The sequence below is a fragment of the Antechinus flavipes genome, chromosome 4, assembly GCF_016432865.1.
Source record: "Antechinus flavipes isolate AdamAnt ecotype Samford, QLD, Australia chromosome 4, AdamAnt_v2, whole genome shotgun sequence".
Lineage (NCBI taxonomy): Eukaryota > Metazoa > Chordata > Mammalia > Dasyuromorphia > Dasyuridae > Antechinus > Antechinus flavipes.
Genome location: NC_067401.1, coordinates 133,653,474 through 133,674,648, shown reverse-complemented (window position 1 = coordinate 133,674,648; position 21,175 = coordinate 133,653,474). Strand labels below are relative to the sequence as shown.

The window sequence follows — 21,175 nt, the reverse complement described above, 5'->3', positions numbered from 1 at the left end:
CGGCGCCTCTTGCAGCAGCCTAATCCAGAAGCAGGGGGGAATCCTGAATCGAGCTGAGGGCTTCCCCGTATCTCCTGGGAGCCCCATCGCCCCTTTGCCAGCACACACCTGAGCAGGTAGGCTTGTGCATCCCTGCCCCCACCCACATGTCCCCAGGGCTGGCCACTTGCCTGAGTCTCAGCTCTTTTACCATCTCAGGTTATCCCCATCCCTTCCCCCAACCCTAGCCACCATAGTCTAGGGCTATTGGAATAAGAACAGCCGGGGTTCCCCCAGAAAGTTCCCAATTCTAGGCTCCCTAACCTTCCATATTTTCTCCCTGGCATTTTTTTTCTTTTTGCCCCTCATCCTTGTCCCTTGTCTTGGGTAAAGGCAGAAAGTGGAGAAGAGAGGTCTGCTCAGGCCCCACCAAACCCAGCACTAGAATAATGTCTGTTCCTCCCCAAGAAAAAAGAAGAGTCAGCAAGTTGGGGGGAAGGGGTGCGCAGAAAATATAGTTAACTGGGGAGGGAAGGGGAAATGGGGACAGAGGAATGGAGAGCATCCTAGATCCTTGTCTCTCAGCCCCTTCATGCCAGTAAGGGCAAGAAGGTAAAGTTTAATGGGAGTGGGGGGCTTTTTGGACATTAGAGGTGCAAAGGAGTTAAAATACTTCTTTCCCAGGCTCTGCCCACGTTCTCACTGTGTTGGTCAGAGGTAAAGGCTGAGGGGGAGTGGGTTGCGAGGGAATTTCATAGGCAGCTTTAAGGGTTGCTGGGTGGGCCTAAGATCGAGGCCCTGCCCTGTATTGGCCCTCTCTCTCCCAAACCTCCTGCAGGGTCCCTAAGCTTTATGTTCCTTCGGCACCTGTTCCCCTGCTTCCTTCCCCCCACAACAAACAGACAGACAAACAAAAACAACATGCACTGCAGACACGACCTTGTCCCTTCCTCGATCAGCTTTGCCTGGGATGTCTGCTTGTAGGATCTCGTGCTGTCCTAGAGGTGGCTGAATGAGCAGAAGAGGGATCCCAGAGTCTGGCCCAGGAAAGGAAGGAGGCAGGCTGAGCCCAGATGGCTGGGGAGGTGGGGGGGGGAGTTGTTGTGGGCCAGATGGAGGAGGCCACCAGGAAGTCGCCCAGCCCTGCCAACTCCCTGGGCTCCTCTCCTTCCAGAGCCCTGGGCTTCTGGTGTTACCCTGGGGCTGGGTGGCCCTGAGGCCTTTCTGCTTTCCCATGTTTACCCTTTGTTATTTTTTTCCTTCCGTGGGGAGGAGTAGCCAGATGAACTGGTCCTATCCTTAGCAGCTCTAGAGCGTGTCAATGTGTGTGACAATCTCAGTTATTCTTAATTCATGTGTATCTTGCTCCCCTTTAGAAGGGGGGAGTAGGTTGGGGAGGGAAAAAGAGGCAGAAGGAGAAATTGGGAATGACCAAGGGCAATGGTGGAGCCATTGGTGAGGCTCTTGTTTTTTCTGGGGCCACCTGAAGCTGGGTCTGGTGGGGTGTGCTCTGGTAACCCACAGTGCCACTGGCCTTTGACCTGGGGGACAGGAGCAGAGGAGAGTGGCTGACTTTAAGGTCTTTTTTTTTTTTCTGTAAAAAGATAGGAACTTAGGGGGAGGAGGGCTATGGTCTACTGGCAATAACTCATCACTAGCTTTTCTATCTTACCTTTCCCCCAATCTCCAAAAAACGTATTCTGTGACTTCAGATCATTCAGGTAGTTCGGGATGTGGGGAGGGAGAATCAATAAATGATCAGGTTTTGTTGTAGGGGGAGGGTGTTGGCTGCTTTTGAGATTTCTCTCCCTTGGTGTCTGACACAAGGGCTTGTATTCCCCCCTAGTGGTATGAAACTTGTCCCCGTGCTTAGCTCCTAACTTCAGCATTACAAAGCCCTGCCTCCTTACCAACCTCAACTCCTCCTCCTTTCCTCCATCCTTCAAATGCTGTCCTTGGCCTTGGCTCTCCCCTACCCCATGGCTTCCTTGTCTGGCTCAGTGAGCAGGAGGACTAATCAGATTGGACAGCCGAGATGCGTGGTGGCTGAGAAAGCAGTCTGGGCCTATGGGGACGGTCAAAGTGGTACCCAGAGCTCCAGCACACCTCAATTCCTCTGGGGAGGCCGGAAATAACTAGCCCAGAGGACCTGCAAGTTGGCGGGGATTTGGGCGATGGTGGGCAGAATTTACTGTGGGTTTTGCTGATATCTTGCCAGATATTTGATGTTTGCTTCTTGTGAATGTTTTTCACATCTGTTATAGAGTGACAACAAGGACCTAGATAGTGTGGGACAGGTCCAGTGAGTTCCTACAGTTGGGGTTTCCGTCTTTGGGGGATAGATATTATGTCCTTCTCACTTGCATTCCAATAAAATGTAGGCTGTTGGAGGGAAAGAACTATCGAGTTGTTTGTTTTTTTCTATCCTCAATATCTGGTACGGAGCCTGGCACATAGTAAATGCTTTGTTGTTGATGTTGTTCATGACCCCGTTTAGGGTTTTCTTGGCAAAGATACTGGAGTGGTTTGCCATTTCCTTCTCCAGCTCATTTTACAGATGAGGAAACAGGCAAATAGGGTTAAGTGACTTGTCCAGGATTACACAGCTAGTAGTGTCTGAGGCCGGACTTGAATTCAGGAAAAGGAATCTTCCTGACTCCAGGCCTGGAATTTAATCTACCCTAGTGAGGGCTTAATAAATAAATATCTGAATTGTCTTCCTAAGATCCATAGATCCTCCCAGCTGCCAATCTCTGATGTCCTTTGTCTTTTCTTGATGCCCTGGGAGGTGCTTACTTCTCAGTCCATCTATTGGAACTTCCCACTGAGCCTACTGTCTGAATTCTGCAAGAGCTATATGGGTGTTTCTGTGGCTTTTTCTCACCTCCAAGGTATTTCTCACTCAGTCTCTGGGCTGGGATCCAGGACTCCTGGGTTTGCCTCTTCACTGTGTATGTCTTCTCTGGCAGTCTGTGGAGAGTTGTTGAGCTGGTTTCCTTTTGTATGGGGTTGGGAGAATCATCTCTCTGGGCTGGGAGGTGACTGGAAATCCCAGGACACCATTAATGTAGTCATCCCAACCCCCATTCCCAACCTAAACCCTGAGCTTCCAAAGCCACTGGGATTGGGTCAAGCAGACTTGCATAGCTTAGTGGTGTGTCCAGTGAGTATCCCAGCTTCCAGCTTTATATTTAGGAAGCTGAGATTTTTTTTTTTAAGTCTCTCCATGCCCTGTTTGTCCCTTTCACATAGATGGATGATTACTAAACTATCATCTCCTGCTTTGGATCCTTTTCTTGTTAAGTTTTTAGAGCACTGACCTTTTCCAGCTAGTAGGGAGAAAGGACTATAAAACCAGAAGAGTTAAGGGGAGGGAATCTCTACTCCCCTGTCCTTCAGAATAGCCTGGGGAGCTGGTATTTCCTCACCCAACTCTCAAATCTATTCTCTCCCCTCCTGCTTCCAGTATCTCAGTCTTTTGGGGGTAGTCACCATTCTGTTTGTTGGTTGTGGTTGACCTTGATTGGCTGAGGATTGAAAGAGTCCTCAAGTCTGCCCCCTCTTTCCTTTCTTCTTTGGTGGTGGTAGGAGCTGGCTCTGAGAGTGTGGACACAAACCGCTAAAACTGCCCAAGAGGGTAGGATGCCCTCAGGATGGCCAATTTGGCACCTGCCCTAAGCCGAAGTGCTGGACATCATTCTGAGCTCAGAATGGGGGGGGGGGGGACAGGATGGCACACAGTTCTCTCCCTCCCCCCTCACTTCCTGCTCCTTGGGCAGCTGTGGGCAAGAGGCAGCAGGGACTATTTTTAGTTGGCCTGTCCCCTAGCAGGAGAGACGTGCAGAAAGGCACGGGGCAGTCCAGAAGGGGGACTGTTGGCCAAGGTGGGCGGGAGGGGGCTGAAGGAGTGAGGAGGGATCTGAAGGACTGCTGGCGGTAGGGAGGGAACTGCATAAGGATAGGGGTGGGCACTAGACTTGGGATGGATCATGGAGTCAGATCCATATAAGTATCAGAGCCAGGGGGTTGGAATGTGGCCTGACCCAGCTTGAGGGAGTAGAACTAAGGGAAAGTTAGCAGAGTAGAAGGAGAGAAAGGCAGCCCTAGCCATCTCCTCATCTCTTTCCCAAGCTCTTCTGGCTACTTGATTTAGATCTTTGTCTTGCCAAAGGTTGCCTCCTTCTCCATAACATTGCAATAGGGTCTCTTTTGTTAGACCCAGTTTGTTTGGTATCTGCTGAGGCAACCCTTTGTTGATGCAGAGCCCTACCCTGGTTGGTTTATTGATCTCTGATTTTTGGAGACAGGTTTTCCCAGCAGTTGTAATGAAGACAGCTTTGAGGTTTGGATCATATTTTGGGAGGTTGGGTTAAGACAGGAAGGGGATAGGGATTATGGAATATCAGATTTAAAAGTGACTTTAGAACAAAGAAGAGGACATTGGATTTGACAGTGGAAGACTTGAGTTCAAATGTTAACTTTTTACTTATTATGACTTTTTGGACCAATTTCCTTAGTTGAAAAATGAGTGGTTACCTCCAAGGTTACTTCTAGCTCTAAATCTCTGCTTCTCTAATTTAATCTATATACTTGACAGACACACAGAGAGAGAGTCTTTGTCTCTGTCTCTGTCTGTCTCTCTGTGTGTGTCTCTCTCCCCGCCCCCCCTTGCTAAGTAGCAAAGGCAAAACTGGGAACCAAGTGTCCTGGCTCCTGGACATCATTATTTCTTTTTTTTCATATATTTTATGAATGTATGAATAATTTCATTTCAATTATGAATAATAATAATAATACTTATCTTCCAGAACTGTTATAGATAATGTTGTAAAATGTTGTTATAGATAATGTTGTAAAAAACTTAGTACAATGCTTGGCACACAATAAGAAATTAATAAATGATTATTTACTTCATTTTACAAGTAAGGAAACTCAGGTCCAAAAAAGTTTTTACTTTGGACATCATTATTATGTAGCTCTCATTTCAAAAGAACAAGCTTATTAGGGTCCTCTGTGTCCACTCCATGACAAAACTAGGAGATGATATTAATTCCCCCATACTCCTAACATGAGGCTTCATTCAGAAAAGAGTTCTGGGTTATTTTGTCAATCTTGTACCTAGTCTTCATCCTCAAAGAGATAACAGATTTAAAGCCAGAAGGGACCTTTTAAGGTCATATGATCCAACCCTCAGAAAAGTGATCCAAGGTCACACAGCTATAAGTATTTGTACTCTGACTCCAAACCTAGGATTATTTTTTACTGTACCTCACTGCCTCCAGTATGGGACAGGGGGGCATTACTGAGGCTTCTTCTAAACTTCTGATTTCCCTCAAGTTGGAAACGGAAGGAGGAAGAGGAACAAAGATAGACATTTGAGACTTGGGACAGAGGGAAAGAGAGCTAAAATGAAATGGAGAGGAGGAAGACTGTGTTGAAGACTTTCGGGTGAGTTAAGTGTTGACTAGGATAGTTAGTGCCCCATTCTTTCAATGTTCCATCGCTGATCCTCAACCTTTCACACCAGTTTTCAATCTGACTGGAAGAATGTGTTCTCCTCTTCCCCTACCTTCAGCTGATCTCAGTTGACTTGGGCAGATATTGCCCCTCCTCCTTCCCTCTCAGTCACTGTCTGTGTCTCTGTCTCTGGGGGGCTATGTCATTCCCCCCACCCCCAACCTCTGGGCTTTCTGCCACAGTGTGTGAGAAATCGATAGTGCAAATGGATTGAGGATTGAGGCTGTCTGGCCTGCTGACTCCCCTTGGGGCTCCCCTATCCCCTCCCCCAATCTTCTGGGACTAGAGACTCTAGGCAACCGTGGAGATGGGGTGGGATTCAGGGGGAGAATTTAATCCCACTGAATTTGAACCATTAGAACTAACCTTCCTTCACCTCTTTATTGGCTAAGGGAAAGGGATTTGGAAGAAAGTATTATGGCTTGGGGGAAAGGGGGAATCAGATTGATATGGAAATTATTTTGCTGGGGATGGAGTTGGGTGGGGAAATAATTCTTATGCCTGGCAAACATTCTTGAACCTTCAATTGCTGACTGGTGATGGAGAAGGGGAGTGGAGGAGTCCAATTTTAGGACATTTTCTGCCAGACTGGCACCAGGGTGACAGTGGGAAGGAAGAATGCCATTGGGGAAACCAGGGAAAGGAACTGGATAATATCCCATCCCACCAGCCACCGGTAACCCAATCCCCCACCCACTCAGTTCTCTTGCCTGACAACTTCAGCAGCTGCTGGGATGTGGGGGTGGGGGTAACAAGGGCAGGGAGGGGGGTACTGCCAGGGCATGTTGAGCGAGACATGGCGCCTGGGTACAACTTGGGTGGCAGGAGGAGGTGGAGCTGGCAGTACTGTGTGTGATGAGTGACGGGCAGAGGGCAGATTGTCATGGGGGCAGGGTATCCCAGGGGTCTTGGATGACTTGTCTGAATTAGAGAGTAGACATTGGCAGTGAGGAGAATGGCCAATTTGAGGGGCAGAGGATGGTCTGTGACACCAAAACTCCCTGAATTGTGCCTCCACACAGGGGTGCTCATGGGCAATATGCAGGAGGTTCCAACTCTCTTCAATGCTACCACCGTCTTCCCACAGTCCTTATTCCCTGGCAATGCCGAGTAGGCACAGCAACCCCAGTGACTAAGTCACTTCTGTCCCAGAAGCTGGCACAGTGCCAATTTCAGCTCTTCTCGGCAGGTGAGTCACTGCTCTGGCATCTCTTCCGGATGCAGCTGAGTCACCCTAGTTGTGTCCAATGGGGTGGGGGGTACTGGGTCTCAGAGGCCTGTGATTTGAGTTATATTCTATCCCCAGATAGTTTCTTTGACATTGCCTGTCAAGTCTTGGTCTGTCCTGGATCTAAAGGATTTTCTGTTCTCCTTCCACCCCTTTTCCTGCTAATCTCTTCAGTCATGTCTGTGCCCATCCCAATTAGCTTTTCCTTTGTAGAAGTGGTCAGATTAGGGTGGCAGTTCCTAGACCTGGCAATCTAGGCAGGGAAGGGGATACTGTCGTGGAGTGGGAAACCTTTCAAGTATTCCAACAAAGGGGTTGAAAGCTTGTGTTGGTGACAGGAGAAATGGTTGCTTTCTCAAATGCTGACTAAAAGGTACATAGAGTTTCCTGCTTTTAACAGAAAAAAGCTTCTCTTCTTCTCTTGACTTAAAATGTGCCATTTAACATATCTGCTACTTGGAGTTGAGAATCCTCTCCCCCCTTTACCTCCAAACACTCCTTCTCCTCCCAGCACCACATTGGTACTTATCTCTCCATCCTTCACCTAAACCTCTGGCGAAATAGGGTGGTATAATGGAAAGAACTTGGAATCGGGGGTGAGGAGATGCAGGTTTGGGATTTAGATCTTGTATTAACTTGTGTGATTCTATTCCCCCAATCCTCTGACCTCTACTGTGCCTGGTCTGGATAATTTATTGTGTTTGTAATCTCTGGGGTGTGTGTGTGTGTGTGTGTATGTATGTGTAGGGGGTTGTGAGGAGAGGGAAAGGCTGGGTCTGGAAAAGACTAAAAGATCTTTGAGGGGGGGAAGGGGTGGTAGAGTTCCGTCAAAGAATAGCTTGTTTTCTGTTCATTCTCTGCTCTGAAAAGCCTCTCATTTCTCAGTATCTCCTACCATTTGTGTCTTTCCCCTGAAGCCTCCTTGGCTCTTTGGTCTGGAATTCTGCTTCTAGGTCATGGGGGGAGGGGGGAGTGGGGAGGAGAAGCAGCTTTCTCCTGCTCAGACGTGTGTGTGTCCAACACAGCTGGAGTTCAGCTGCTTCTGGAAAAAAAAAAAAAGCTGACTTTAGGGCAGTCCCTGGGGCTCCCTGTTCCTCTCCTAAGCCCCCTGTAGGCTATGGGACATCCAGGCTTCTTCCTTTCTCTCTCTTACCTTCTTTAAATCTAAAAAGTTCCTGTGTAGTTTGGAATGGGAAATAAAGGTCAACACCCCTGATTCCAAAAAAAAGGAAAAAAACACACTTGGTTGTGTGTGTGGGGGAGCTGAGAACACTCACTGGGCAGTGAGCTTGAGAAAGCTTGTAGAATATAAACTCCGGTCCATTTTCTGGGGTAGACACAGGTAAAGGATTCATTTGTCAGTCTGGTGCTACCCCCTACGTGTCTCGGCTCTTCTATATGTGAGGCTACTGTGTGTGTCTGTGAGCCTCATGCCCCTAGCAGCTCAGTCCAGCTGTGGTAGCCAAGATAGGGTGCAGGGGCTGGCTGGTGAGGTGGGTTTATGGGTTGGGGCAGGTGATTGATCTGCCCTGCTTCCACCTCCGCCCCAGCAGCACTCTGTGTTGCTGAACTGAATCAGTAGGGAGGTGGGAGGTGGGGGGGAGAAGGGGTTAAGCATTAGCATCCACATCTGGGAGCCATTGGTGCATTCCTACCCGCTGAGCACATGTTTGCGGATGGATCTGGCCTGGATGGGGTGGGAGGGGATGGGCGGCTGAAAAGGCAGACGGAAATCAAGGCGGGAGGAGGAGATAGAGCACTGATCCGACAGGAAGGAGTGGAAGGGGGGAGTGTGAGGGGGGGAGATACTCTCTCCAGAACCAGCTGGGTATACCACTATGATGCCAGGTCATAACAGTGCATCCATTTCTCTCCTCACCCCCTATCCCCAAAATAAAAACAGGATAGGTCATTCTCCAGAAGCCCAGACCCAGGAGGTCATTCTAAATTACCCTGTCTGGCAAGAGGTTGAGAGTCCAAGTAGGAAGTGGAAGAAGTTGGTTTTCTTATCGTAGCTTCCTTCAGTCAACAAATATTTAAGTACCTATTTTGTGCCATACAGGGCTAGGGGCTGGAAAGACAAAGATAAAATCACCTGCCCCCAAGGTGGATACTTTGATTTCAAAGGCCTCAGTTTCCTTCTGGTGTAAAATGAGGTTAGACCAGGCCATCTCTGGGGTACCACTGTTCTCCTGACATTCTATATATTCTAGGATTGTCTCTGCTGCATTTTATGCCCAGGCTTTTGACCCCCTTTCAAGCTAAGAAGTCCTTCAGGAGGGTCTGTGGCTCAGGACCCTGTGTCTGTCTCTCCTGATTTCCCCATGGATTTCCTACTGTCTAAGCCCCTTTCAGTCCCAAAATAAGCATAGGCCTTAGACAAGTAGCCAGCTGTCTCTGAGGAAGCTGGAGAGAAATGTGCATTTAAAAAAATAAAATGTTTGCATCGGTATGGTTGGGAGCTGGGATTCTGAAATAGGGAGACAACTCCTGCCACCTTCCCTGGGTCCATAACTTGGGGGATCCTAATGCTGTTATCTGTGATCTAGTAGAAAGCCATTTGTGCTCTGGGTTAAGCCACTTACCCATGTGACTTTGGACAAGTCATTTGACTCAGGCTCCAGCTTTCTTTTCAGTAAATTTCGAGGGGGTTGGACTCTGTTGTTCTCCAAGGCCCTTTCCAGCTCTGACATTCTTTGATTCTATTTGAGAAGAGCTGAGACCTGGCTCTTATTTCTTTCTCCTCCCGCCCCCAGCAGAGCCAAAGAAGGAAAATGAATCAGTCTGCATCTCTCCGGGGGGTGGGGGGGAGAGGTGTGCCGAAAGTGGGGGGGGGGCAGGGGAAGAAGGTTCCTAAGCTCCCCCTACTGGTTCTTTAGAGAGCTGCTGAGTTTGGGGGTTAGGGGGCGGGGCCCCTTTTAAAAAGGGGTGGTGGTGGTGGTGGTGGTGGTGGTAAAGAAAAGGGGCCTCACGCCCTCTAGCCTTGTCTGATAGTTGTTGTGGGATTATCTAGATCTGGGTCCCCTCGGTTCTGATTGGAGCTTTGGTGCCTTACTGGGGCTGATACCTGCCTCTCCTTAGGCGCTTTAGGGGAGGTGGGAGGGGTCCCCAGAGTCAGAGGCTGGGTCACTAGGATAACTTCGCCCCTAGCCTATCCCTCCCTCCAGAGGTAGCCTCGTCGCTTGATTTCCCTACGCCTGTGATGTCCCTGCGTGTTCCTGGTGTAGCTTAGCGCTTACTGGGTGATTTGGGGTCCGCCCGGGGTTCTAGGGATGTCATTCTGACCTCTCCCGATCCCGTCCTCCGCCCCTTACTCTGACCCTTTCTTTCACAGCCCCAGTAAGGTCCCGCAGCCCCCTCTCCTTGAGCCGTCTCCATGGGGGAAGGGGGAGTGGGGGTTCCCCCGGGTTCCCACGCTCCCGCCTCCCCCCACCTCCGCTGCCCTCTCGGCTCCTTCAGCACACCTCTCGGGGTGTATGCCGGGGAGGTGGGGGAGTGCTCTTGCCCCGCCCCCGCGTCCGAGGATTGGCCGGCTCGGCGGGGCGGGAGGCGGGCCCGTGGGGAGGAGGCCGGTACCCCCACCCCTTCAGCACCCCGCCCACCCCCAACCCGGGCTCCGGGTAAAGTTTCATGCTCGGCACGTGACTCGCCATGGCCGCTGTGCTCTCCCCGCGCCCCTGAGCCCAGCGGCGCGGCCCCTGTCCCGGACTCTCCCCCTCCGAGGTCCCAGACCGGAGCCCTTAGCCGAGGACTAGGAGGAGGGAGGGAGGGGCCGGGCGCGCCGCGCGCCGCTCCGCACCCAGACAGACCGACAGACGGACCCGCTTCTCCCGCTGCCAGGTACGCCCGCCGTCCTCACCCCGCCCCCAGACTTGGGGGAGACCTCACCCCAAGCCCCAGCCCTCGGGGCTCCCGCGGCGCCCCGGCTCCGCTAGCTGGCGGGGAGCGGGACAAGTCGGCGCGGGGCTGGGGATCCTGGGCTCGCTAGACTCCCAGACCGGACGTAGCCTCCGGCGTGGAAGGGGGGGGCTCCGGGGAAACCCACGGAGTGGGGGCGGCTCCGGCTGTGTGTGGGTGTGCGTGCGCGCTGGTGTGTGAGGGGCCGCTCTGCTGCCTGTTGGTGCCTTTGTATGAGTGTCTTTGTGAGGCGGGTCCGGGTGTCTGGGTGCGTGTCAGCCGCCGTGCTGTGTGCGGGCTGGGCGTGTGTCTGGCTGTCTGTGATTCCGGACGGGTGTGCGTCTGTGGCCGTGTGGCCGGGCTGTCTGGGGGGGCGTGTCTCTCGGTGTCTGTGGGAATGTGGCTGTGAATGGGTGTTTCTGGGAGGACCCAGCAATGGGAGGGGGCGTATGCAGAGGGGCCTGTGCTCCCGGGGGTCTGGGGGTCCGTGGGGGTCTGCCCGCCGGGCCTGGGTCGTTCTGGAGACCAGCAGGGACCTCGGAGCCTGGCCTGCATCCTCCTCCCTCCATCTTTTCTGCCTGTCCGCCTGCCTGTCCGTGCGTCCGTCCGACCGACGCTCGGTGTTTGGGGTGTCTGCCTGGGCTTTCCTTCTGCCTGCCTCCGTGCTGCCTGTGTCAGGAGGTCTGGGTGTGTGGGTGAGGGGGTGTCCCTTTGGTTCCGGATCTGGGCCCCTGTGGGCGCACATGCGTGTTATTTTGAGTCTGGATCTGGGAGTGTACGGGTGTTATCTCTGGGAGGGTTAGAGACACCACAGGAAACTTTTCTTTTTTACTTTTGAAAAACAAAACAAAAAGAGACTTTGAAACCTGTTTGGGGAGAGATCAGATGCCCAAAGGGCTGGCCCACTCCCTCTCTCCCTCCTGTTATCTGAGACTCTCTGTGGTTTGGGGAGAATTAGCCAGGGGCCCCTCCCCACGCAGGGGAGCCAGGCTGGGGCGAGAGCACTTGCACGGCTTTTGGGGGGGCCTTAGGTAAAGCTGGGGACAGGCTTTCCAGTGCGGAATTCTGGAGCCCGAGCTCACGGCACAGATAGCAGGCATTGTTGCAGAGTGGTGGGTTGGGGTATCTCGGGGAATCTCATTAGGAATGGTACTGACACTGGGGAGCCTATGGACTTCCTCCTTAATGGGGGGTGAGGGACGAGAAATATGGCTGTCTTATTTTGCCCAGGATTGGCTCTGCTGGGAACTGTCTGGGACCTGGTACAACCCTGATTCTTGCTGACTCCAGTACCACCCACAGAGGCTGGGAAGCTGTGGGCCAGATGTGTGTGTGTGGGGGGGGTGGTCACTGAGAAATCAGTTTTTCTTTTCCTCCTACCCATTGCCCTTATCTGCCCTGGGCACAGAACCCCTACCTGGGCAGAGGTGATGAGTTAATGGTATGTGGGGGGAGGCAGGGGAAAAACAGTGTGGAAAACCCTCCTTCTTCCTAGGCAGAGAGAAAGTTTATAGAGACCTAAGCAGAAGGATTCCCTTATCTCAGGGGTGCCTCCTCCCCTGCTCAGACAAGAACCCGAACTGTTCTTGGTATCAACACCCCTCAAAATTAGTTTTCCTCTCCCCTGCCCCCCATTATTCAAAGTGTTCGGGCTTCTGAGTTTGTTTCTGTTGGCCTGCTTTGTGTGTCTGTGATTTACTCACATGTGTGCGTGTGGAACCCCTGATGGAGCTACCCAGAGACTTTTCCTTTCTTACTTCTTTTTGGCTTCCTTGCCTCCCCTGGGATTCTTACCATCCACCCTCTCACTTCCTATCTCCCAGTTGTCCCCATCCTTCTTCCAGGGACAACGAGGAGAGGGGATCTAGAGTCTCCTTTTGTCCCTTCCTAAACTTGACCTCCATGTGTCCAAGTTGGTAACGTGTAACCCTTCCATTAGCCAATCCAAAGTCATTTCATTCCTGGGAGGAGACGGGAGTACAAACCCCAAATTCATCTCCTGTGTTGTGGGAGGATAGCGATTTTGGGGAATCCCCAAATCAGTGTGGGGGGGATGTTCTGAGCCCTGGGGCTTCCCCCGGGGGTGGGGAAGGGTCTGGAACGATTCTTCCTACCTGGGCCCGGCCTCCTCCTTCTATCTCTGGGCTCTGAGGGCCGGGCCCAGCCTAGTCTAAAGACAACATGTATTATTCACATTTTGTGGTTGGCTATTACCTTGCCCTTATATCACCAGTGAATTTGGAGGGACCACATTTTGGTGGAGTCAACTGAGCTTAGAATTCATTAGCCAGTTTGTTTGGGTGAGGGAAGTGTGAGATCAGTGTTGACTGGAATCTTGCAATGTCCTGGGCCAGAAAGGTCACTGAGGTCAGACAGAGTAGGACTTCCTAGCCATTGGGAGTCGGAGATCCCAGCTTTGGAAAGGGAATGTGTGTGAGAGAGAGAGGGGGGGGCAACTTTTTCCGAAGGGGGTCTCTCTACCCAGCTTCACTCTCTGATCTGGGGGGGCGGCCCTTTGTGGACACAGGTGGAGGGCTGAGATGCCCTCTTTAGGCTCGTAGATATCCTGTTACTTCCCCTGCATTTCAGTCTTGTACCAACTTGGAGCCAGGACTGCCCGCAGCCCCCACCCCTGTGGCACTTCTGTCTTATTCCCTGGGGGCGCCCCTTCCTTCTTGTACCAGCCTAGCAGGAAGTTGGCTGTGGGGAGTCCCATCTCACTTAGCTCATTGTCCCGTCCCCGCCCCCACCGCAACCCCCACTTTGCTTTTTTTCTAGGCACAATCACCCACACGTGCCACAACATAGTTCCTGTTACTCATGCACAGGGCCTCTAATCTGTGGGATATTGGTAGAAGGTCTTGGCAAAGATCCCTCAGGTAGGGGTGGGCAAGGGTCTGGAGAGAGACTCTTTTCCTGGACTTCCTTATCCAAAGCACTGGGCCTGTGCCCTTGGCATTCCCCTCCTTCTCGCTCCCTGCCCGGTCGTAGGGATGGTTCCCAGGAGCAGAAGGCTAGGGCCTGCCAGCCGTGCCCCTGGCACCACCACCAACATGGGCACAAGCCCCGCAGCTCTGGCCGGCTGCCCTCTGGATGGGGGGCGGCTCATACAGGACAGGATGGTCTTCAGAGCACCTGTGGAGGCGGCGGCGTCTCCAGGGAGCCTGGTTTGGACTCTCCTGCCTGCCCTCGCCACAGGCCCTTAGCCCTTCCCACCCTCCCTCTCCCCTGTAATCCCGTGCCAGGAACAAATGGATTTAGGATAAACGGGGTTAATCTCTCTTCTGCCCAACATCATCTTCCTGCACGCTCCCGGGAACCTGCTCTGACCTTGTCTAGAAAGCCCGGGGGGGGGTGCTGGGGTGAGTCTCCGAGGGAGTCGGGTCCCACTGGCTTTGGGGAGGGAGTCGGGGGCTGACTCTGGGTGAGCCTCCCTCGCCTCCTCCTCTCCTTCAGTTCCCTCTCTTTTTTAACACGGAGAGCTGCGTTCCCCCTTTACCACCCTCTCCCTCCGTGCCCCCCCCCTGCTGTGGCCCACACAGTTTGGGGGAGAAGGAGGGAGAGGCTGTTTTCTCTGTGTGTGTCCGGGTGTGTGTTGGGAATTGTATGGATTGGGTGTCTGGGTGTCAATGTGGGAGGCGAGAGCAGCGTGTGTGTGAGTGTGTGTGTGAGTGTGTTGTGTGTGTGTGTGTGTGTGTGTGTGTGTGTGTGTGTGTGTGAGAGTGTGTGTGAGTGTGAGTGTGTGTGAGTGTGTGAGTCTGTGTGAGTCTGTGTGAGTGTGTGTGAGTGTGTGTGAGTGTAGCAGGGAGGGGGCAGGGAGAGAGCTTGGGTGTCTGTCCAGGGTGTCCGTGTCTGGGGGGGCTGTCTCCCTCTCAGTCTGGGTCTCTGCCTCCCCACAGCCCCCACAGCCTGGACCGCCTGCTGCTCTTTCTGCAATTGGAGCCTCTTCTTGCTTGTTTCTGGAATTTGGAGAGGAGGAGGAGGCAGACAGACCTCCCACACTCTGGCCCGCCTGCCTGGCATCTTAGGGGGAGGGGAGGGAGGGGGCAAGCTGGGCTCCTTCCTTCCCTGGAGATAGGTACGGTAGGGAAGAGGCGCCCCGCCGCGGTCCTGCGCCCTCCCCCTGCCCCCCGGAGTGGGGACCAGGAAAGGCGGAGCCCCTATACAGACTTTCTCTGCCTCCCCTCCCTCAGCGGGGGAGGAGGGAGCCAGCCCTGGTCCATGCCCCCCAGGCACGGCTGGGCCCCCCACCCATTGTCAGGCCCAGTGGGGATTAGGCTGGGGCTGTAGCTTGGGTCCTGCACCTGTCAACCTCTCCCACTCTGCCTTGCCTTGTAACCAGAGCTCACAGGGGTGGGGGCTAACTGTGACAGGTGGAATTTCTAGGCCCTCGTCCCCGTCCTCCCTAGCAGCCTCAGCAGGTGTTCCTCCCCTTCTTCCCCGATACCTGCTCAGGTCTGCCCTCTCCTCACAGCCCACCGCGTTCCTGCCTGGAGGGACGAGTGGGACAAAGACCACGAATAGAATGGAGGAGCAGGAGCCCAGAGAGGTCCTAATCCTATTCCTCTCACACCCTCGGGTCTCCCCCTTTTCTTTCCAGGCCCTTCTGCTCCTCCTGTGATGGTTGGGAGATTTGGGGGGAGTTCTCCCTTAATGTTTTAATGGCATGAAAATTGGGAGCTCAGCTCAGGACCAGTGGGGCGTCTGGGTCTGGCTGGCCGCCCGGCCTGGGCTAAATATAGTCCAGGACATCTGCAGAGAAGGGGGAGAGAGGGGGAGGTTCCATTCCCTCCTTCGGGCCAAGGTGCCCTCTCCTGACCGGGCACCTTGGAACTGGGAGGGGTATTCCTTGGCACCGCGCGGAGGCGCAGGACAGAGAGAGCCGTGAGCGCGCTTCGGCCCTTCCTCGGCGGGGACAGACGGGGTGGGCAGGGCTCCGGGGGCTTGGGAGGGGGCGTTCAGAGGGGGCTCAGGAGGGAGTCGAGTGCTCGTCTCTAGGCTCTGCCCACTGCAGAGCCAGCTCCCCTTTCCCCTCGTTCTAGAGTCACTTAAGGACAGACACTTGGGTGTTGATGTGAGTCACTGTCACTGTGACCCACTGTGTGTGTGTGTTCTCTACCCCTCTTGTGGAGTCAGCCTGTTCTTCCTTTGAGCCCTGAGCCTGATGCATGTCACACACACACACACACACACACACACACACACACACACTCTCTCTCTCTCTCTCTCTCTCTCTCTCACACACACACACTCACTCACACACACTCTCACACACTCACACACTGTCCCTGTCCCCGGCTCTGATGTCTCTGGTCCCAAAGTGAAACCCTGCAGGCCCAGGAATCGAGACTTGAGAAGGGGAAGCTGTGGTGAGGAGTTCTCTGATCTACAGTCACGGCAGGAAGCTGCAGGGAGGGGGTCTGGGGGGGACCGGGCCCTTGAGTGGCAGAGTGGGAAGGGCCCTGACCTACCTCGCTGTGGAGGGAAGGGGAGGGGCGGAGTGGTCACTTCCACATCTTCCTCTCCTGCCCCCTCCCAGGCTCCCCTCCGGGCCGGGTGAGGGGCTCTGCCTCTCAGAAGGGTGCCAGCCCCTCCCCATCAAAAAGGCGCTTCCAATCACGTGGCCGCGGCTTCCTGTCTCACCCCTGGGCTCCTCTAGGGCCGTGTTTGTTGTGGGTTGCCATGGCTATGGCCACTGTGGGCACCACCCCTGGGGCCCTCGGGAGGTGGCTTCCCCCCCACCCTCTCCGCAGTGAGTAGGCCTGCCCCTGGGAGCGCCCGAGCAGCTTCAGGGGGCCCGTGCCCCGCGTGCGCTCGGCGCGGCGGGGGGTGGCCGGCACCTTCCGCGGCCCGTGGGCGTCTGCACGTCCGCCGTGACTGTGACCGCTTGGGAGCTAGGCGGCTAGAGCGGCGGGGCATCGGGGCTGCGAGGGGAAAGCCCGGGCGGGAGAGGTGGTTCTCCCTGTCACCCAGAGCCAGAAGCGGCCCCGGCGCGGCCCTCAGAGGCTGGTCTTGGGGCCAGCCGAGGTCTGGCTTTGAAGCGCTCCCTTAGAGGCGGCCTGGCAGTGCCATCCCGGGCACTCGAGGAAACGCTTGGAGAACCTGCCGCCGCACAGGTGGAGGCCTGCGAGGGGGGGAGTTCCCTGCCCAGGAGCCCCGCTCAGGGAAAGCTCAGGGGCGGCCCTGGCCGGAGGGCACGTTCCCGGCCCTCCCGGACGGGGTCTGTGTTTGAGAGAACCACGGGGTTTCCCATCCATGCCCCAGGCCCGTGGGAACGCTTCACTCCCCAGCCCTCTGCGCGGGGGGCTTCTCCTCCCACACCGGCCACTTGGAAAGGCTCACTTTTTCCAGGAAGCCCTCACGCCTTCCTGGCATTGCTGGGCGAGGGGAGCTTTGGGGGAGGAGGGGCCCCTAATATCCCAGGCGATGGAAAGTGTGATTGGTGGGGAGAGGGATAGGCTAATTAACACCTCCCCAGGTCCCAGCCTTCCCCGCTCCCCTGCATGTGTCTCCCTGTGTTGGACTCTTTAGGGAGGGAGGGAGGTCACTTTTCCTGTTCTGCCCTTGGTCTGAGAAGGGTGTGTGTGTGAGTGTGTGAGTGAAAGTGTGTGTGAGTGTGTGAGTGAAAATGTGTGAGTGTGACTGTGTGTGTGTGAGAGTGCGAGTGTGACTGAGTGTGTGTGAGTGTGAGTAAGTGTGTGACTGTGTGTGAGACTTTGTGTGTGTGACTTTGTGTGTATGTGTGTGACTGTGTGTGAGTGTGAGCGTATGAGTGTGAGTAAGTGTGTGACTGTGTGTGTGTGAGAGTGCGAGTGTGACTGAGTGTGTGTGAGTGTATGAGTGTAAGTGTGTGACTGTGTGTGAGACTTTGTGTGTGTGTGACTTTGTGTGTATGTGTGTGACTGTGTGGGTGAGTGTGAGCGTATGAGTGTGAGTAAGTGTGTGACTGTGTGTGAGACTCTGTGTGTGAGTGTGACTTTGTGTGTGTGTGAGTGTGACTGTGTGTGTGTGACTGAGTGTGTGAGCGTGAGTGTGTGAGTGAGTGTGAGTGTGTGAGTGTGAGAATGTATGACAGTGTAAGAGTGTGTGTGAGAGAGTGTGTGACTGTGAGTAGGACTGTGTATGAGTGTGAGTGTGACTGTGTGTGTGAGTGTGTGAGTGTGAGAGTGTGTGTGTTTAATGGAGAAGGGTGAGTGGGGAGAGACCCTGGGCTCAGCTGGGTGGGGTGTGTCTGGAGCAGGAAACTCCTGGGGGTCCTAGGGGTGGGGTGGGAGAGAGGCAGCCTGAGTCAGGCCTGGTCTGGGGTCAGCGCCAAGAGGATATCCTGAGGCAGGAGGGAGAGAAGGGGGCGTTCCCCGGCTTCCCCACGTCCTAGGTCCCTGGGGAAGGGACTGTGTGTGTGTGTGTGTGTGTGTGTGTGGATACCGTAGTGGGAGGGAATAGAAATGGGCCTTCCAGTGAAAGAGGGGTGGGTCACACCGAATCCCCGTGGTAAAGCATCTGGCTTCAGACAGAAAGTGTGACGACTCACTAGAACAAGTTGTGGGTTGGTGGGAATGAAAATCTGAGGGTGGGCGGGTGGGTGGATTCTGGTGCAGACCCAGGATGAGCTCTGCCAGGAGAATCTGGAAGGGGAGAAAGGAGCTATTTCTCTTGCCCTCTGGTTTTCTCTGTGGAGAAATGTAAGCGAATGAAAGGGTACTGAGAAGGGGCATATGCCAGTGTGGGGGTGGGGAAAGCCCTGGGCCAGGATCTGGGTGGGGAGGGGGGGTAGTTTCCATGCGGGAGGAGGGAGAGATGGGTCCCCTTGAGGGGGTATTGCCCCAGAATACCCTTCTTCCCCCCACCCCCCAGACAAAGCTGCCTTTGTATTGACCAAACAATCCTGTGGTCTAGGCCACCGACCTCGCCCGCTTCATCTTTCTCTTCCTCTTCCTGTTTTCTTCCTTCCCCTACCTTCCCTGGTCCTTCTCCTTGAGTCTTGGGGACTACCACCCTCCCCTGCCCCCCCGTTTTTTACCTATGATGTCCTCTGAAAGACAAGACCATGTGGCATCCTTTAGGCCCTGGATTTTTTTGTCTGTGGTTTTTTTGGGGGGAAGAGTTGGCACCTAAGGGAGAAGTTGTGGGCAAGTTTGCCATCTTCGTCCCCCTCCCTCCTTTCCTCCCCCATTCCCTCATGAGGCAGTCGGAAGCTTGGAGCAGGGCACTCCTGGGAAGACCCGCAGCAGAGGCTGTGTGAGAGGGGCTGCCCCCGGCGGAGCTCCCGCTTGTCTGTCTCCCTTCCACCCCGTTTGGAGACGGGCAGGGCAGCCAGGGCACTATAACCCAATTGGGCCTCCCATCTAGGGCAGGTCTGTTCTTGCCTCTCTTTGTGGGTAGGGCTGCCTAGAGTCAGTTCCTTCAGAAATATGGGGACTGAAGAGACCCCAGAGAGTAATGTTCTTGAAGGCCTCCTGGGAGCTGTGGGGTAGACAGCATGAGGGACTTCCTGGATACTTGCGTGTGCTCAATGGGAGAGAATGAGGGAAAGAAGCAAAAGCTGAGACACTCCCTCGCTTGGGCTCTCCTCCCCCTCCCCCGTCCCCCCATCCTGGGGAGGTGGACTGATTTTAGTGTACGTCCAAAGGTTCTGACTTCTGGCTCTGCTACCGAGGGCTTGAGGAAGTCATTTCACTTTGTGGGCCTCAGTTTCCTTAACTGAAACACAAAGAGATTGGACTTGATCTTTAAAGTCTCTTTAAGCTTTTATAACCAGGATGTGTGAGCCTAATTTGGGGAAGAGGCAGGTATACTCACAGATGGGATTAATGATGTCTTGAGTTTTGTTTTCTGAGGAAAGGATCTGAGTTAGTGTCACCTGGACACAGAGGAGGCTCCAAGGAAGCATTTGGGGTTCCCCTAGTAAATTAGTCAGAAGTGGGGATCAGTCAGTTCTCCAAGTCCTGTAGTTACCTTATCGTTCCCCACCCACCCACCCCAGTTCCTTGTTTTTTACTTTATTCTGCACCGCCCTCCTAGATCTCCCCTCCCCATCCCCTCTGGCCTGAGGGATCGTGAGGCCCTGTCCCCCCTGAATTGGGGGGGGGGCTGCTGGCCAAAGGCCTGGCTTGGATGCCTGGCTTCCTGCCCACCCAGCTCTTGGCAGTAGGGAAGATAAATACTGAGACTGAAGCTGCCTAGTGGATTGCCTAGTGGAGGGGTTGGGGTGGGAAGGAGCTGCCGACCAGCCTTATTCTGTCTCTCTCCGTTGCCCAGTGTCCAAGGCTGGTTGTAGAAGAGAGAAAAGAGTCCCCACTCTCCTTCTAAAGCTGATGGGGTAAAGGGAAGAGAAAGGCTGTGGCTTTTTTTCTTGGAAAGTTTATAAATAGCCCTCTCCCTTTTTTGAAATCTGCCCTGCCTGCCCCACCCCGCCCAGCCCAGCTTAGCCTGGCTCCTCTGACAGGGTCCTGGGGGGCAGCTGTTGACTTCACCCACTTAGGCTCTGACTGAGGCGATCTCAGATTTGTATTTTGTACCTCATTTGTTTATGAATCATTTATTGACTGGCAAAATGCATGGGAATCCCCTGACCCTAAATTGGGGCCCTAGCTTTCCCCTTCAGGATCTCTCTAACCCCCTTGAATGTCAGGCTTACTTATTTTAAATGGAACCATCAGAACCGGGGGTAAAGAAGGAAAGAAGAAAGGGAAAGGACTTGAGTCAAGGCTGCTGCTGGTGGAGGGGTTCCTGGGAGAGGTCAGTATCAAGAGTTGGAGGGGATCTCATGTCAAGCCGGAATCCCTTCACCAGTGCTCCTTCCAAGTGATCATCCAGCCACGAGAGACAGACAGAGACAGAGACAGAGGGAGAAAAGGTGGGAGTATGTGTCGGGGGCTCATTCCCTCTTCTCCCAAGAAGCTCCCTCAGCCTGACTGGGGCTGGAGGATGAAGGAAGTACTCTGTGGTCTCCTCCTCACAGCCCTCCCCTATTAATCCAAAGCTTTCTTCTGGTTCTGTGAAAATAGAACTGGGAGACATAGGCTGGGAATGTAGGGATCAAGAGCGAATATTCCCCCAAACACTCACATCCATACAGCCCGGTGTAATGTCAGGAATCTTCAGCTTGGAGTCAGGAGATTCAGGCTCAAGTCCCAGCTGTGCTATTTACTATGTAACCACTTGTCTCCACCTCAGTTTTCCTGTTTTGTAAAGTTAGAAGGATAAGAGTTAGACTACCTACATCACAAGGTTCTTGTGAAGAACATGATTTCTTTGCAGTTCTGTAGTAATTTGAGTTGCCATTGCTGTTACATTCGAGAGACAGAATGGTTGAAAGGTTAGACAGCTAACCTCAAAGCCAGGAAGACCCGAGTTCAAGTCTCATTTGTGATACATGCTGGCTATGTGATCTTGGGCAAGTCACTTTACTTGTTGATATCCTTTACCTCTTGATTTGCAGAGATGCAAGTTTCAGAGATAGCACCAGCCTGCATTGGTGAGGGAATTTCTTCACCTAGGAGTTCCTTATACCAGTGAAATCACAGATACAGTTCCCGTTCTTATTGCTGTTTT

The 21,175-nt window shown here is 53.7% G+C and overlaps 1 protein-coding gene across 2 annotated transcripts in view; it reads left to right on the top strand.

The window, feature by feature from the left end:
• RARA (retinoic acid receptor alpha) overlaps nt 1–21,175 on the top strand; it is a 56,619-nt gene continuing 35,444 nt past the window's right edge. Inside the window, exon 1 of one of the 2 annotated variants that reach the window (XM_051994557.1) lies at nt 1–116. The gene's annotated coding sequence lies outside the window, so the exon portion shown is untranslated. Of the gene's footprint in view, nt 117–10,342; nt 10,565–21,175 lie in introns of those variants that run through there. The other variant, XM_051994556.1, reaches the window with a different exon arrangement.